Below are 18,600 nucleotides of genomic sequence, written 5' to 3'. Positions count from 1 at the left end.
GACCTTTATTTAAATCATTCAACAACTTATTTATTGAGTTTCTATAATGTAACGGACACTGTGCAAAACGATAGAGATATAAAAATGGTCAGAGTGGGGAAATTTCATTAATAAAATCCACAATACATTTACAAAACTACATTTGTGGTGAGCGTTGTGAAGAGAGCTTCTCTCGTGGTATGCACAAGGGACTGAAAGAAGACTAGGGGGCTGGACTCAGAGAGCAAAGTGATGCCAGATATGGCTGGAGAAGGAAATAGTTACATCTACCATTAGACCTATCTCTTTTATTCCTTGGCTTCTGCTTTTTCAGAATTCCTTCTGCCTTAGGATTTCTGGTGAGTGAATTCTCTGTCTGTTGGCTTCTTCCCACCCTCCTGTTAGAGTTGTCTCCAAATATCTTACATTCAAATCGTTAAGAGACATTATCTGATGGGGTCAGCCAGCCAACATTTATGATAGCATGGCTCTGATGGACAGGGTTCTCACTAGTTGTGGCTATCCCACTGAGATAACTACTTTATATTAGGTGTCCATCCTGGTTTAAGTGACCATGCCAGAGATCTGGGTTCATAAATAATCAACATGATAAAATGGTACTTTTCAGTAGAGGCACCTTACATTTCATGTTCAGTACATAATGAATTGAGAATCAACTCTGAACTATCTTCATATGACTGCTTTTAATTAATATAGATCATATCCTATCTAATAATAGACAAACATGGTAATTGACCGTACATTCGCTACACCTCCCATGGGCTGATCAGAGCGATATGCAAATTAACCGCCAACAAAGATGGCGACTAATTTGCATACTGCAGGCAGGGCGGGACAGCGTGAGCCACCATCCAGGCCCCCATGTGCGACCTGGGGGCGGGCGGGGGCTCAGGCGAAGGCGAAGGCGAAGGCAAGCAATGCCAATCGCCTCTCCTGAGCCCCCGCCCGCCCGCCGAAGACATGGGGCCCAGTCCTGTGTGCAACCCAGGGGCGGGCGGGGGCTCAGGTGAGGCGATTGGCATCACTTGCCTTCCCCTGAGCCCCCGCCTGCTTGCTGGGGACACGGGGCCCTCTGAGAGAGAGAGAGAGAGAGAGAGAGAGAAAGAGAGAGAGAGACGAAATTTGGCATGTGGCATCCCTCCCTGATTGACCGCTGTGATTCCAAGCCAGTGAGGGCTGCCTTCAGGCTGCAGCTCCAGGTCCCTCACCCCCACCCCAGGCCTGAGAGCACAGTGCTGGGAAGGGGCACCCAAGGGTTCGGGAATGCAGAGCGAGGGGCTGGCACAACGTTGGGGGGGGGCTCTGTTTACACCACCAAGTTCCCCACTTCTGCCCTGGCCTGCAGCATCCCTACTCCTTCCCCTCAGAGGCCCAGCTCCTGCCTACATGCTTGCTGGGCAGGCCCAACTGCACCAGGGAGTGAGCCATGGCGATTGGGGTGGCCACTTCCTGGGATGGGACGGCTGGACCACGACGATTCATGAGGGCGATGAGGCCCGTGGGGCATGTGCACCCCCGGGTGGCGGGGGTGGCTGGCCAAGCTGAGTCTGGCTTCAGTGGGGCCAGTGGGAGCCCGAGGCCACCCCAACCCCCACAGGTCCCGGGCAGACGGTGGCTCAGTGGAGAGCAGTGTCTCCATGCATGGTGCCCAGTGGCAGCTGTGAGCTGCTGAACCCCGCCCCATGCTTCAGGGAGGGGGAGAACGCTCGCAGCCACCAGCACCCTAGGCTGCACTGACTGTGCCTCAGCCTGCCAGGTTGGCAGGGTCCAGAGCAGGTGAGCTGTTCCCTTCCCCCCGTGGTAGAACAGGGAGGAGAGCGCGCTGGGTGCAGGGAGGGGACCTCAGCTGGGATCCTCCTGGTGTGGGGAAGGGGCCCAGCCTGGGCCAGGTGGGGAGCTTAGGAAGTCTGGATAAGCAGGCACTGGTTCATACCAACTCTTACTCTTCCATCTTCCTCCAGCTCTTCAAGCTAGCCCCCCTGCCCCACCTGTCCAGGGAAATGGGCTCTGGGTGACCTCCCTGAGCTCAGACTGTGGACCCAGACACCTCAAGGAAGAGTGCCCAGCCAGGCCTGGGCAGGGGTCAGTGCAGAACTACTAGGGCACAGTTGCTTCGGTGTCTCCGTGAAGTTTGCAACTGACCCAAGGAGGAAACCCGAGAGGGGAAAGGCCAGGAGGCATGAATTGCCAGCACTTTAGCCACTTGAAACAGCTCCACTTGGATTGTGAGGCGGTTGTATGTTCAGCTGAGAAGTGAGGTGGCTGAACTCCACCGTCGCTGGGCTCCTGTCAGTCTGAGGCCCAAGCGTCCACCACGACAAGGAAAGAACAGAGCGAGGGGCCCGGAGGAAGGGAGGACAATTGAAGAAAACCATGTCTAGACTTTCCCAAGCCCTCTCCTTCTTTCTGCTGCCTATAAGAGCCCCAGGTCCAGCCACAGTTCTGTCTCCACCTTTTAGTCCCCTATTCTCCAACCACACAAGAAAGAAATAAGGAAGGAGTCTGTGCTGCCTTCAGAAAGTATCTATATACCTGATCAGCCAGTTGCCTTCCACAGAGGGTGGCCAAACTGCAGCTTAGGCCTGCTCCCCACAGGGACATCAGTAGGACATCCTGTGAGGGTTCCCAGACTGTTACAGGGAGCAGGCTGGGCTGAGGGATGCCCCCCAAGTGCACAAATTTTTGTGCACCGGGCCTCTAGTTTATAATAATAAAAACATAATATGCTAATTAGACTGGATGTCCTTCCCCATGAAGCCGGGGCTGTGAGGGTAGCCCAGGTCCCAGGTGCCTGCTGGTGGCCGGAGGGAAGCCCGGGTCCTGAGTGCCAGAGGAAAGCTGGTACCTGCAGCCCGGGGAAGGAAGGTCTACTCTTGCACAAATTTTGTGCATCAGGCCTCTAGTAAATTAATAATTTTGCTACACATGTGTATGGCTAAATATAGATCAATAAAGGCATTTTTTTAAAATTTATTGCAGTAACAATATTTCAAATGTGCATTTCTATGATACATACTCTGTATATTGCATTGTGTATCTACCACCCAAAGTCAAACCATCGTCTGTCACCATATATTTGGCCTCCTTTATCTTTCCTACCTCCTTCCGTCTGGTCAGCATCCTACTGTCATCTGTGTCTATGAGTTTCAGCTTTATATTCCACATGAGTGAAGTCATATTGTTCTTAGCTTTTTCTGACTGACTTATTTAGTGTAGCATTCTCAAGGTCCATCCATGTTGTCACAAATGGCAGTATTTTGTCTTTTCTTATGACTGAGTAGTATTCCATTGCATATATGTACCGCATCTTCTTTATCCAATCCTTTATCAAAGGACACTTTAGTTGTCTCCATGTCTTGGCCACCATGAATAACGCTGTAATGAACATAGGGGTACATATACCTTTGCAAGTATATGTTTTTGAGTTCTTTGGGTTGATACCCAGAGAAGGGATTGCTGGGTTGTATGGTAGCTCTTTCCTTAGTGTTTTGAGGAACTACCAGACTGTTTTCCATAGTGTCTGTTCCATTCCCACTGGCAGTGAATGAGGGTTCCTTTTTCTCCACAACTTCGCCAATACTTGTTATTACTTGTCTTGTTAATAATAGCCATTATAATAGGTACATTGTAGTTTTTATTCTCATTTCACTAATAGCTAGTGAGGTTGAACATCTTTTCATATATTTGTTGGCTATTTATGTGTTCTTGAGAGAGATGTTTGTTCAGGTTCTCTGCCCATTTTTTTTAATTTAGTTGATTTTATTTATAGTTTATTTTTTTACATTTCAGAGTATTACACAATTACATTTTCTCATTTTCTGACCTGCAAACAGATACCTTAAATGGAATTGTTTTAAATTATCAAATTAGGAACATCCAAAATGCAACAAGTACATATATGACAATTAATTTCACAAACTCTAATCCATCACAACATATCCTAAGGATTTAGAAACAGCCAGCAGGAGAAATCATATCAAATTTAGCAACCAGCTATTTACATATCCAAAGACAAACAAACCTATATGAACTCCAAAACTAAAAGTTTTAAAATTGGATTATTTGTTTTGTGTTGAATTGTATAAGTTCCTTATATATTTTGGATATTAACCCCTTGTCAGAGCTTTTGTTTGCAAATATTATCTCTCATTAGGTTGGTTGCCTTTTTGTTCTGTTATTGGTTTATTTTGCTGTGCAGAAGCTTTTTAATTTCATATAGTCCCATTCATTTATTAAAAAAAGGTATCTTAAGGAATTACTACTGTAACATTACTGCGATGTGTTAGGCTCTCTGCTAAGTATAACAAATGCTGAGATATATTGAGAATTCTTGCCCTCAGTGAGTTTATAGGTTAGCAAGAGATGCCATGAGTAAACCGTCACTTATGATGTTTTGGTAAGTGCTGTAGGTAGATACAGGAATAGCAGGCTCTTCTAACTTAGTCATTAATAGTACTTAATCAAAAGAACAAAATAGGGAAAGATCTGCCAGGTGGAAGAAATACCATGTGCAAGAGCATGGAACCGTAACAGATCATGGCACATGTGAGAGCTGAAAAGTGTTCAAGATGATTAGCATTTCAAAGCTAAATATAAAATGCACCTTGTGACTAAATACATACTATGTACCATAACTAGTATATGTACTTTTTATACATAACTGGATTGTTGGGGTTTTTTTTGGTGTTGAGTTGTATAAGTTCTTTATAAATTTTGGATATTAACTTCTTGTCAGATATATCATTGGCAAATATGTTCTCCCATTCAGTGAGTTGTTATTTCATTTTGTTGATGTTTTCCTTTGCTGTGCAAAAGCTTTTTAGTTTGATGTTGTCCCGTTTATTTGCTTGTTTTTTCTTTTGTTTCCTTTGCCCAAAGGGATATATCAGAAAAATATTACTATGATAAATGTCTGAGGGTTTTTCCCCCCCAGGATTTTTATGGTTTAGAGTCTAACATTTAAGTCTTTAATTCATTTTGAGTCTATTCTTGTGTGTTTGGTGTAAGTTGCTAGTCTAGTTTCATTTTTTAATGTATCTTTTCAATATTCCCAACATAATTTATTGAATAGACTTAGACTGTCTTTAGCCCATTGTATGTTTTTTGCCTCCTTTGTCAAATATTAATTGACTATAAAGATGTGGGTTTCTTTCTGGGCTCTCTATTCTGTTCCAGCGATCTATATGTCTGTTTTTATGCCTGTACCATGCTGCTTTGATTATTATGGTAGCATGATTTACTATGGTAGCATGGTTACTATGGTAGCATGCTACCTGATATCACAGGTAGCTTGATTCCTCAACTTTGTTCTTCTTTCTCAAGATCGCTGCTGCTATTCAGGGTCTTTTGTGTTTCCATATACATTTTTGGAATAATTGTTCTAGTTCTGTGAAATATGCCATTGGTATCTTGATAGAAATTGAGTTGAATCTGTAGATTGCTTTGGGTTGTATGGACATTTTAATGATGTTAATTCTTCCTACCCATAAACATACTATATGCTTCCACTTATTTATATCTTCTTCAGTTTCTTCAGTGTCTTATAATTTTCTGAATACAGGTCTTTTACATACATAGTTAAATTTTTTCCTAGGTATTTTATTCTTTTTTAAAGCGATTATTAATGGAATATTTTTTCTGATAAATGAATTCACTAAAGTAACAGGATACAAAATAAATATCCAGAAATCAATTGCATTTTGGGACACCAATAATGGACTATTAGAAAGGGAAACTATCATCACCTATTTTAAAATACACAAATAATCTATTTATTTGAATAGACATTTTATAATATAAAAAGTCCTTTCTCTCTTTCAACTCGTTTCCATTTGGTTTTCTCCCCAAAATGTTTCTAATATAAAAATATTTTATGCTTAAAAGTATTATATTGATCACTGTATTATACAAATAGGCAAAAAATATATAAACACTAAAGAAAGTTTTAAAAATTTAAATCTGGAGCCAATTATTATTATAAATATTATTAGCTTACAATCATACCACACCATAATTATATTGTGAACTTTAAAAAATAATTATTAAACCTAAAAAGTAAAATGCTATTGAAAATTTATCTCTTAATAAGATGAATGCTAATTTGTTCACATATGAATATTATTTATTACTAGAGGCCCGGTGCACAAAAATTTGTGCACTCGGGGGGAAAGGGGGGGTCCCTCAGCCCAGCCTGTGCCCTCTCGCAGTCTGGGACCCCTCGGGAGATAACAACCTGCTGGCTTAGGCCTGCTCCCGGGTGGCAGAGGACAGGCCCAATCCCTAGGTGCAGCCCCTGGTTGGGCTCAGAGCAGGGCCGACTGGGGAGTTGGGGTGCCGCCCCCTGTCATGCACAGAGCAGGGCGGATCGGGAGGTTGCGATGCCACCCTCAGTCATGCTCAGGGTAGGGCCGATTGGGGGGTTGGGGCACTGCCCCCTGTCACACTCAAGGCAGGGTCGATGGGGAGGTTGCGGCGCCACCCCCTCTCATGCACAGAGCAGGGCCAATCCGGGGGTTGGGACGCTGCCCCCTGTCACGCACAGAGCAGGGCCCATCAGGGGGTTGAGGAGCTCCCCCCGTCACTCAGAGAGTAGGGCCGATAGGGGAGTTGGGGCACCACCCCCTGTCACACACAGAGCAGGGCGGATCAGGGGGTTGGGACGCCAGCACTCTCACACTCAGGGCAGGGCCGATGGGGAGGTTATGGCTCTACCCCATCACACACAGAGCAGGGCCCGTGGGAGGGGTGGGGGTTGTGGCACCTCCCTCTATCACCCACAGAGCAGGGCCGATCAGGGGGTTGGGGCGCCGCCACTGTCACACTCAGGGCAGGGCCGATGGGGAGGTTATGGCTCTACCCTGTCACACACAGAGCAGGGCCCGTGGGGGTGGGGTGGGCGCCGCACCCTGTCACACACAGAGCCACAGGGCGATCAGAGTTTGGGGAGCTCCCCTGTATCAGGCACAGAGCAGGGCTGATCAGGAGGTTGGGGCGCCTTCCCCTGTCACAAACAGAGCAGGGCGGATAGGGGGGTTGTGGCCCCACCCCCTGTCACACACAGAGCCGCAGGACGATCAGGGGGTTTGGGCGCTGCGCCCTGTCACGCTGATCCCGGTGCCGGGAGGCCTCTCGGCTCCGCTGATCCCGGTGCTGGGAGGCATATTACCCTTTTACTATATAGGGTAGAGGCCTGGTGCATGGGTGGGGCTGGCTGGTTTGCCCTGAAGGGTGTCCTGGATCAGGGTGGGGGTCCCCACTGGGGTGCCTGGCCAGCCTGGGTGAGGGGATGATGGCTGTTTGCAGCTGGTCACACACCATTCAGGGTAGGGGTCCCCACTGGGGTGCTTGGCCAGCGTGGGTGAGGGGATGATGGCTTTTTGCAGCTGGTCACACACCCTTCAGGGCTGGGGTCCCCACTGGGGTGCCTGGCCAGCCTGGGTGAGGGGCTGAGAGCTGTTTGCAGCTGGTCACACACCCTTCAGGGCTGGGGTCCCCACTGGGGTGCCTGGCCAGCCTGGGTGAGGGGATGATGGCTGTTTGCAGCTGGTTACACACCCTTCAGGGTGGGGGTCCCCACTGGGGTGCCTGGCCAGCCTGGGTGAGGGGCTGAGGGCTGTTTGCAACTGGTCACACACCCTTCAGGGTGGGGGTCCCCACTGGGGTGCCTGGCCAGTCTGAGTGAGGGGCTGAGGGCTGTTTTCAGGCTGGCGGGTGACGGAAGCTCCCAACCGCTCCTTTTTTCTTTTCTTTTTTAATTCTGGGCCAGCTTTAGCTCTGAGGCTCCAGCTCTTAGGCCTCCGCTGCTAAAAGTAGGTAATCAAAACAATGTATAACTCCAGCTCTGACTCCAGCTCTGAGATCCCCACTCACTGAAAGCTGGTTTCTGGGGTTTTGTTTAGCATCTATATTTGTTACAATGTTTGAAACTGCAGGCTCAGAGACCTGCAAGGCAGGCGGGGAACGTTGGAGTCCTCCGTCACTGAAGCAAGCAAGCCTCATGTTAGTTTCAAGCTGCCTGGCTGCTGGCCGCCATTTTGGCTGGCAGTTAATTTGCATATCTCCCTGATTAGCCAATGGGGAGGGTAGTAGTCGTACACCAATTACCACGTTTCTCTTTTATTAGATTAGATTAGGACAATATTAAAGCTCCTCCCAATTTTCCTTTTTTGTAGATGTGATGAAAAAATATTGTTCACATAAATAAATAGAAAGATATTGAAGTTTTATTATAGCAATGTTATAATTTTTGGCACCACTTCTAAGTTGCATGCTTAAAATAACCTAATGATCTATTATCAAAAATAATTTTTAATTATCTCTCACCTGACAACCAAATTAGATCCAACTTCAACTCTTAAAAGTAAGGAATTGAGAACATGTGACTTGCACAAGGATTTTTTTTTTTAATTCAGTCATTGAGGATATACACTTTAAAAAAATTATTTTTTCTATCAAATATTAATTGACTATATAAAGATGTGTGTTTCTTTCTGAGTTCTCTATTCTGTTCCAGTGGTTTATATATTTGTTTTTATGATAGTACCATGCTGTTTTGATTACTATGGCCTTGCCATAGTAATTTGATATCAGGTAGTATGATTCCTCCAACTTTGTTCTTCTTTTTCAAGATTGTTGTTGCTATTCAGTGTCTTTTGTGGTTCCATATACATTTTGGAATATTTGTTCTAGTTCTGTGAAATATGCTATTGGTATCTTGGTAGGAATTGAGTTGAATCTGTAGATTGCTTTGGTCATATGGACATTTTAATGGTGTTAATTCTTCCTAAACCATGAACATGTATATTCTTCCATTTATTTGTATCTTCTTCAGTTTCTTTCTTCAGTGTAAGTTTCCCCCATACCTCTTCACCTTTTAACACCTCCATCAGTATTTTGAATTCTTTCTTATTTGAGGCTTCCACCCCCTCAGCAGATCTTATACCCCAGGCAATACACCTGAGAGAGCCCCTCCTCCTCCTCCTTTTTTTTTTTTTAAACTGGAGAAAGCCAATGTGAAAAGGGAGTTTGGAAATAGAAATTATACTTCCCTCACAGGCTCATGCTCAAGCAGATAGATTTTAAGAAGCTGAGAGTCTGGAAACTTACTCTGTTAAATTATGCATACCTTACTTAGAAAGTTATTGTATTGCCAATTTAGAAGAGGCTAGTGCATTGTGTTGTTACTTCAGTTTTTCCATAATCTTCAAATGATTTTGTATATCTTATACTCCTCTATTCCTTTGGTGAGGAAATAGCATCACCAAGATGTTGTGAGAACTATGAGGAGGCAGTTCCACACATCTTGCTGCTCCCCACATCCTTACCCATGTACCACAAAATGTATCTGTCAGAGAACGTCTTCCACATGGTCATTCTAGAACCCAAGCTTCTTTCATCTTATGGTCTGGCTTTCTTTCTGGGACTTAGAATCCTCTTCATTCAGCTGGCAGATTGGAAAAAGAGCATGGAAGCTCATGTATGAAGGTAAACATGAAATTACTTTTTAACTATCCTATCTTAAATATATTTGTTATATCCAAAATTTTTGATAATTTATACAGAATTATAAAAGGAATGGAGTCTTATAACTTTACATTTTACTAGAAAACCTCTTAATTAAATTGTTGAAGCTGCAATTGTCTGTTAGATTTGATGACCTAATGTACATTAAACAGGGCATTTCTATTCTAGCCTCTGAAGCATTTTCATTAATTCTTAACATAAAATATAACAAAACAAATTTATATTTTTCATAGTCAAAGAAAAAATTATTTGTAGTATTTGTTTTAATACATGTGTTAGTGGTTCTCAACCTTCTGGCCCTTTAAATAGAGTTCCTCATGTTGTGACCCAACCATAAAATTATTTTCGTTGCTACTTCATAATTGGAATGTTGCTACTGTTATGAATCATAATGTAAATATCTGATATGTAGGATGGTCTTAGGGGACCATGTGAAAGGGTCGTTAGACCGCCAAAGGGGTTGCGTCCCACAGGTTGAGAAAGGCTGTAGATGATTTAAGATCACCAAGCTATCACTAAACAAGTATTTAAGCTTGGCCATTGTTGCTCAGTGGTTGAGCATGGTGGACCCATGCACCAATAGGTCACCATTTGATTTCTGGTCAGGGTAACGTGCCTGGGTTGAGGGCTCGATATCCAGGAGAGGGTATGGGGGAAGCAACTTATTGACGATGAACCCTCTCATCGATGTTTCTAACTCTCTCTCGCTCTCCCTTTCTCTAAAATCAATAAAACCATATTTTTAAAAAATAAGTATTTTTTTTTGTTTGAGAAAGTGAGGAATGGGGGGGGGAGAGAGAGAGAGAGAGAGAGAGAGAGAGAGAGAGAGAGAGAGAGAGAGAGAAGCAGAAAAAAAAACCCCCACTGATTTCTTGTTCCACTTATTTATGCATTCATTGGTTGATTCTTATACATGCCCTGACCAGAGATCAAACCTGCACCTTGGTGTAGTGAGATGATGCTCTAACCAACTGAGCTACCTGGTCAGGGCCTAAACAAGTACTTTTTACATTGTACAATATTAGCTGCTTTAAAAGGAAGAAAAGATGTAACTGATCTGACAGCCATATTCATGTTTCTAACAACATATACATGTCTGATACACATGAGTGCACAGCAACCTTATTTTTTCAACAATATCATCAAATAATATGTGTTAAGCACACACATTTAGGCAAAGTGGTTTATAAGGGATCTCTGTTACATTTGTTTTCTATTGCTTCCTGTGTGCTTCAGCTCCTATGTGAGAAGGGCAGACCTCAGGGTATAAGACTAGTATGAACTCTTTCTCCCTTCACTTTATTTGGATACTAAACAGTGAGTTAAAAATAATTCAGCTGTCACTTAAGAAAAATCACAAAGTTCCATAATATTTGGAATCAAGATGTTTTAATATTCTTGTTTATGACCTATGTGATATAATAAAAATTACCTTTATTCATTTTTCATAACATGAAACTGAATGGGTAATTAGCATTTGTCAGATTTCATGGTATATTACATAATTTGTAGAAGCAGGCAGGCACAAACCAGATGATATGGGAAGGTCAACTTAAAGGAAAAATCACAAAACCTCAAGTATAGATGAAAGTACTTCCATAATTTAGAAAAACATCCTGGACTAGAATGAAAAATTTAAAGAGTTATTATAAAAGGTCCTGAAACTTATAGAACATTATGTAACTATTAAAGCTATAAATACAATACAGACAGCATTATAGTACCAGGTCAAATTTCAGACCTGGGCTTAATGCCCAGATTTTTATAGAAATGTGCCATGAACTCAGCAATCAACTATAAAATGATATTCCTTTACATTTCTGAAATATGTAGAAATTGATAAAACTCTTCATTACTTGCCTGAAGTAGTATCTTAACTGGTTACTCTGACTTCAGTCTCAAAACCTCAACTTTACCCTCCACATGCTGCCACAGAGAGTTGGTGAAATCTCACCAGGGGACCCTCCCTCTGAGTGTCCAAGCTTTCTCATTGCCCATGAACACCAGAGAGGAAAGGAGACTTGGGCAGAGTCCAAACACATCCATGGAAATTACAAAACTTACTTGAATGTTAGTGTTTTATCTCAATAGTTCATCATTTGTTACATTTTATTTACCAGCCTGTGTTAATTTCACTAATAAAAGGTTTTAAATTACTTCCCAGAAATAGAATTGATGGTCAAGAAGAGTGCCAACTGATATTTTTGACATACCTTTGTATACAGTTTCTTATGTGAGAGGCATCCTATATAATAAAAGCCTAATATGCTAAGTGTCTGGTAGTCCGTTCAACTAATCAAAGCATAATATGCTAATGATATGTTAAGGCTGCTCAACTGCTCGCTATGATGTGCAGTGACTACCAGGAGGCAGACGCTCCAACTGGTAGGTTAGTTTGCTGCTGAGGTCTGGTCGATTGGGACTGAGCAAGACGGGCCAGACATGCCCTGGAGCCCTCCCGTGGTCCTTCCCCAGCTGGCCAACCCACCTCATCCCTCCCCAGCCCTCTTGCAATCCAGGACCCCTTGGGGGATGTCGGAGAGCCAGTTTCAGCCCCATCCCGCACGCCAGGCCAAGGGACCCCACCGGTGCATGAATTCATGCACTAGGCGTCTAGTAAATCTATAAAGTCAAAATGCCATGTCATACCCTAAGGACCTTTTATTGGCTCCTCTACAGTGAAGGAACCATTTTCTGCAGCACAGGGTCTCTCAGGTATAACCCCATCTTGAGATTCTCAAGGATTCCAATTAAACTACTAAAGAAGAGAAACCATTTCTGCTATTTAGATTGCTTTTTAAGTCTTCATTAAATCTTAAATGGACTCCACCATAAGGATATAAACATGAGAAGTTTGAAAGCCAAATTGGAAGTGTTTTCCAGTTCAGCAAAGGAGTCAGAAATATATAAACACACTTTGTATGGTATCTTGTCATCTTCCCTATATGTATTATCTCTGTCAGTTTCTCTTAGTGATTTATTCAACCAACAAATGTATATGGAGCACACATGTGCCAGGCAATATTTTATGCATTGTGCATTGAACAGTAAATAAGATAGATGAGCATCCTGTTCTCTTGCAATTTTCATGTCACAGGGATGCGACAGACAAAAAACAAAGAAAATAAATAAGTGCCATGCACAGAGTGAAAACAAAAATGATATAATAGAAGAGACAGTGAAGGTTAGTACATTGTAACTCTTCATTGGATGCCAGGAAAGGCAAACTCACAGGAGTGGCTATAAAAAAATTAATAAAAATATTTTAAGAGAGTTTAATTCTATAATCAATCTCAAAATAAACAAGAAAAAGGGAAAGCAGGAGGGGACATGCTGTGAAAAAATAAAAAATGAAAGAAGAGGACTCCAGGCTCTACTGGGTTTCCTGGCAGGCAATTATGACCAGCTCAGAACATTGTCCATTACCAGCCCTTTTTAATGATTTCAAAACTTCATTAAAACATGGATGACGGTAAAATAATTAAGCACATTTTTAAATCAAGTTATAAGAGGTTTTATAAATATAATTGTCCTTTCCATGGTCTTTTGGTAAAGGATATATGCTTATTCAGATGATGCTACCCTTGTTCAAAATAACTTCTGACCTTTGGATCTATCTTTTGGTATTCGCTTCCCTGCACTGTTTACTAGCTACTAGCAAAATAATTTAATTTTAATTTTATTCCCTCTCTTAGCCTCCAAGGTCTACTGAGTTCCTCTGATTATCTCAGTATCATTTTATCTTGCTCCTGAGGGCCCCTGAGGACTAGTGTGGTCCCAACTTGAAGCTAGGAAAGTGGTGGTAGAGGGCAAGGGAAACAAAAGAAAACATATACAAATGGGACTACATCAAACTGAAAAGGTTTTGCACAGCAAAGGAAACCAGCAAAATGAAAATACAGCCCACTAAATGGCAGAACATATTGGCCAATGATATATTCGATAAGGCGCTAGTATCCAAATTTTATAAGTAACTTATACAATTTAACATCAACCCCCCCCAAACAATCCAGTTAAAAAATGGGCAAAGGATCTGAATGAACACTTCTTCAAAGAGGACATACAGATGGCCAATAGGCATATGAAAAGATGCTCCAAGTCACTAATCATCAGAGATATGCAAATTAAAACCACAATGAGATCTCACTTCACACCTGTCAGAATGGCTACCATCAATAAATCAACAAACACAACAAGTGTGGGTGAGGTTGTGGAGAAAAAGGAACCCTCTCCAACCATTTGGTAAGAATACAGATTGGTGCAGACACTATGGAAAATAGTATAGAAGTTCCTCAAAAAACTAGAAATGGAACTGCTTTATGGCCCAGCAATTTCACTTCTGGAAAGATACCAAAAAATCCTGAACACTAATTTGAAGGAATATATGCACCCCTATGTTCATTGCACCTCTCATTATTTACAACTAGAGGCCCGATGCATGAAATTTGTGAAAGAGTAGGCCTCCCTTCCCCCAGCTGCAGGCACTGGCTTCCCTCTGGCACCCAGGACCCTGGCTTCCCTTGCAGCCCCAGAAGGGTGTCTAGTCTAATTAGCATATTACACTTTTATTATTATAGATAGCCAAGATTTCAAAGCTTCTCAAGTGTCCATCAGTAGATGAGTGGATTAAAATGCTGTGGTACATTCACACGATGGAATACTACTGGTCAGTAACAAAAAGAAGGAAATCTTACCTTTTGAAACAGCATGGATGGACCTGGAGATTATTATGCTAAGTGAAATAAGTCATCCATAGAAAGATAAGAACCATATGATTTCACTTGTAAGTGGAATATAATGAACAAAATAAACTATCAAACAAAATAGAAGCAGACTCATATATACAGAGAACTGACTGACATCTGTCAGAGGGGAGAGGGTTGGGGGACTGGGTGAAAAAGGTGAAGGAATTAAGGAAAAAGCAAACAAACAAAAAATCTCAGACACAGACAACAATATAGTGATTATGGGAGGGAAAGGGGGTTGGGGATGGTATAATAGGATTAAGTGGGGATAAATGATGATGGAAGGAGACTTGACTTGGGGTGATGAACACACAATGCAATATACAGATGATATATTATAGAATTGTATACATGAAACTGAAACTGGATAACCAATGGGTCAGGGCTGCCTGTCACTACTTGAGTCAATTCAGCAGAGACAGTGTTGAGCTGACAGTATGAAAGAGCAGCAGGTCATCCACAAAAATCTCTCTGCAAACCCCCTTAAGCCAGCTGCTTATATAGGGTAGGATAAAGATTACATGGGGAAGTAAGCTATGCACACTCGGGTGGGACTCCATTGTTTGGGCAACAAGGTTGTTAATCTTTCCATAATAATAGGTAGTTCTTGAATGAGAATGTTCTTTATTCCAAGGTTGACTCCCAGGTCCAAGGTTGACTCCCAGGGGGCTTACAACTCCCAGCCAGGTTAGAACATACTTTCTTTAACCAGAATAAGACAATCATGGTTAACAGAGCATGATTAATATTTCCCGATACTATAGCTAGTTCCCAATATTCTACTTTTGCCCCTAACAAACCTATATAATTTTATTAACCCAATGTTGCCCCAATATATTCAATACAAATTAAAAAAGAAAAAGAAAAAGAAAGTGGTGGTAGGAGAACTGATAGAAAAGTTTGTGTTACCTGTCCAGATCCAATCAGGAGAGAGAAACCATTTAGCAATTTGAACAGGGAATGTATAATATAAATAGCTATAATAAATTATAACAGGAAACTGGAGTAACAAGGGAATGGTTAGTAAGAAAAAGAACTCTAAACATATATGTGTTTGGAGCAAATTATATAAGGAGCAGCCACTACCCGTAGAGCTGACACTGAACCCAGGGAAGAGGTCCTTGTTGTGGAGGGCATGGCTGTAGCTCACTGAATGATGGAGAAGTCATTCTGGTGCCTTGTTGGGGGAGTTCTGTCCACCAGGACTTTCTAAATGTCTCCTCTCTCGGGAGTTGGTGAAGCTGTTCCTGGGAGGCTTCTCACCGCAGACACTCTGCTACAAAACTGGCTGGAGTAGGGGGAATTCTGGAGGAAACTAGTTACTGGGTACTGTTTGCAACCATACACTGCAGGCCCACATTTTGCAGGAACGTGCTGAATGAGCACACCAAAACCAGGAAGAAAACCCTTCCTCCTGCATTGTCTGTTCAGTGTCCTTTCCTGACAAAGCTTAACATTGTGCCAGCAAGCAAAGGAAAAACAAGGGGCACAGATTCATTTTCATAGAACAAGCAATTAAGTGTAAATTTGGTGCTGGAAAGCAATAAATTGATAACTGGCATTGTTGGTAAGACATGGAGTAGTTAAGGAGTCAAACTAACGTCTATGTGTTTATGAGCTACCTGCCCACTATGAGTAAAATGAATGATAATGTGCTTAATGGAAAGGAATAATTGATCAAATATTTATTATATCATGTTTCTCAAAAGGAAAAATAAGTAAAATATGAGTGTGTGTGTGTGTGTGTGTGTGTGTGTTTATTCTCCTGGCATACTGGTTTCAGTATAAGGGTGGTAACACAGCTTTCATACGAAAACATCTCTTCCTTTTTTCTGAGATTATAATCATTTTAGTATCTGTGTTTTTAAGTGGTTTTAATATATATATTTTTTTTTAGTGAAATAGTGGTCATAGTGAAAGATAGTTTTTGTTGTTGTGGCTGTTTTATTTGTCTTAGAATTTTTCCTACTTAGCAAAAAAACCATCTTATATTAGTATTCTTTCCACTTAAAAAAATTATACTAGTTTATGAAATTCAAATCTGGAAACCATTGCACTCAACTAAGAATTTATTAATATAAATTGTGACAGATCACTATTATTATTTTGTGAAATGTATAAAAAGTTTTGTATTTAGAAACTGAAAAAAAAACATTTGTCACTTCATATTCGACAATAATGACATATAAACATATGAATAGAACTTAAATAGTAGCCAAGGCCATTCACTTTACATTAATTGTCTCCACTTAAACTAACCAGTTACAGATATTTTTATCACTTCTTCAGATATCAAAAATCAGATGGAGTTAAATAATTCTGAAAAGCCTTATAGCTAGAAAAAAGCAGAGCCATGATTTAAATAGGAGTCTGATAGGTTCCAAAATCTTCCAGGATTTAAATGTCTGACTGCCTCCAAAAACCTTCCAGTGTCTAGGGAAAGACAAAAACTGAATTAAGGAGTTAAAGTGGAATTTTCAAAAAGTATAAAAGACTAATAGATCATATATTTTATGTATGTGTAAACACACACACACACACACACACAGAACACCCACATAATTCCTAGAGAAAGGAAATGTACACAGGAACTTCATAACTTGTTTTCAAAGCTTAATCTATATCATGTACATAAAATTCAATGACTAGTTTCCATTTTCACTAAAGAAATATAAGTTAATAGATTATACAGAGTAAACCAATGCAAATGTATTGTAATGTACATTAGTGTATCAGAAAGGAATGTGTGTGTTGCAGATTTGACTAGCAGTGGCTTTACCAAATATGAATTTACCTGCATCATGTATCAAGATGTCCACATATATGGATCGTTGCTGAGATTGTTTCAGTAGCTCAATGTTAGGGGCCAAACTTCAACACAATTCCCTTGGCCTTCCTCTCATGGTTATGCAATGCTGCTGCAGTTTCCACCATCACATCTCCTTTTAAGCAAGAAGGGGACAAGAGTGTAACAGCTATATATGACTCGTTTTATCAGCTTCTCTGAAACATCCTCATCTGACTTTGGTTTTATTCTCATTAGCCAGTGCTGGGTCAAATATCCTTACCACTAGTTGTAAGGGAATTGAGGAAAGCAAGAAATAGCTTTGTCATGATTGCCAGAGACCATAGGTTAACCACATTCTGGCCTTGGGACCAATTCAGGCCCTCCTGTTGTTATAAATAAAGTTGTTGTTGTTGTTTTTTAAAGTTTTAATGGAGCACAGCCCTGATCATTTATTTACACACTAGAGGCCCAATGCACAAAATTCGTGCAAGAGTAGGTCTTCCTTCCCCTGGTTGCCGGCACAGGCTTCCCTCTGGCACCTGGGACCCAGGCTTCCCTCATAGCCCCAGCTTCATCTGGAAAGTCATCTGGAAGGATATCCATCTAATTAGTATATTACACTTTTATTATTATAGACTAGAGGCCCGGTGCATGAAATTTGTACACAGGGGTGGGCGGTCCCTCAGCCTGGCCTGCACCCTCTCCTATTTGGGACCCCTCGGGGGATGTCTGACCCCTGCAGGAACGGGCCCAAACTGGCAGTCGGACATCCCTCTTGCAATCCGGGACCACTGGCTCCTAACCGCTCACCTGCCTGCCAGCCTGATCCCCCTAACTGCTCTCCCCTGCCTTTCTGATTCCCCTAACTGCTCTCCCCTGCTGACCTGATCCCTAACTGCTCTCCCCTGCTGGCCTTACCCCCCCTAACTGCTCTCCCCTGCTGGCCTGATCCCCCTAACTGCTCTTGCCTGCTAGCCTGATTGCCCCTAACTGCCTCTGCTTCGGCCCCACCACCATGGCTTTGTTTGGAAGGATGTCCAGAAGGTAATCCAGAAGACGTCCAGTCTAATTAGCATATATCCCTTTTATTAGTATATATTGTCTGTGACTGCTTTCATGGTACAGTGGCAAAGTTGAGTAATCATACCATAAGGCCTGAAAATATTTACTATTTGGCCTATTACCAAAAATATTTCCTGTCCTCCAGCTTAGATCAATCATGATCCATCACCTGAGGTTGAATACATGGACACCTCAGGCATAACTAGGCTTTTGTTAAGCAAGGAATGAGGAGGAAAGAAGATATTGCAAAAGAACCAACAGTTATTGACATAATTAGTTGGGTCACCTTGCCCAACTAATTGTATACAAGATCAAAAAGTTAAAATACATTTTCTGTTTTAAGTCAGAGGGTCATATTGAATATACAACTTTTTTGCTTCTTCATTTCCCAATGAGCCAATTAAGATAATTAAGAAAGGTAGAATTTTGCAAATATATAGAATTAAATGATATATAATGAATTTAGGAAGATGTTCCCTAATT

General features: G+C 41.8%; 1 protein-coding gene across 5 annotated transcripts in view; it reads left to right on the top strand.

The window, feature by feature from the left end:
- The window catches only part of NBEA (neurobeachin), a 990,744-nt gene that overhangs the window by 782,762 nt on the left and 189,382 nt on the right, over positions 1 to 18,600 (top strand). The gene's annotated exons all lie outside the window — the stretch shown is intronic.

This window comes from Myotis daubentonii, chromosome 2, assembly GCF_963259705.1.
Source record: "Myotis daubentonii chromosome 2, mMyoDau2.1, whole genome shotgun sequence".
Taxonomy (NCBI): Eukaryota; Metazoa; Chordata; class Mammalia; order Chiroptera; family Vespertilionidae; genus Myotis; species Myotis daubentonii.
Note: the sequence above shows the minus strand (reverse complement) of the source record. Positions and strands in the feature narration are given on the sequence as shown.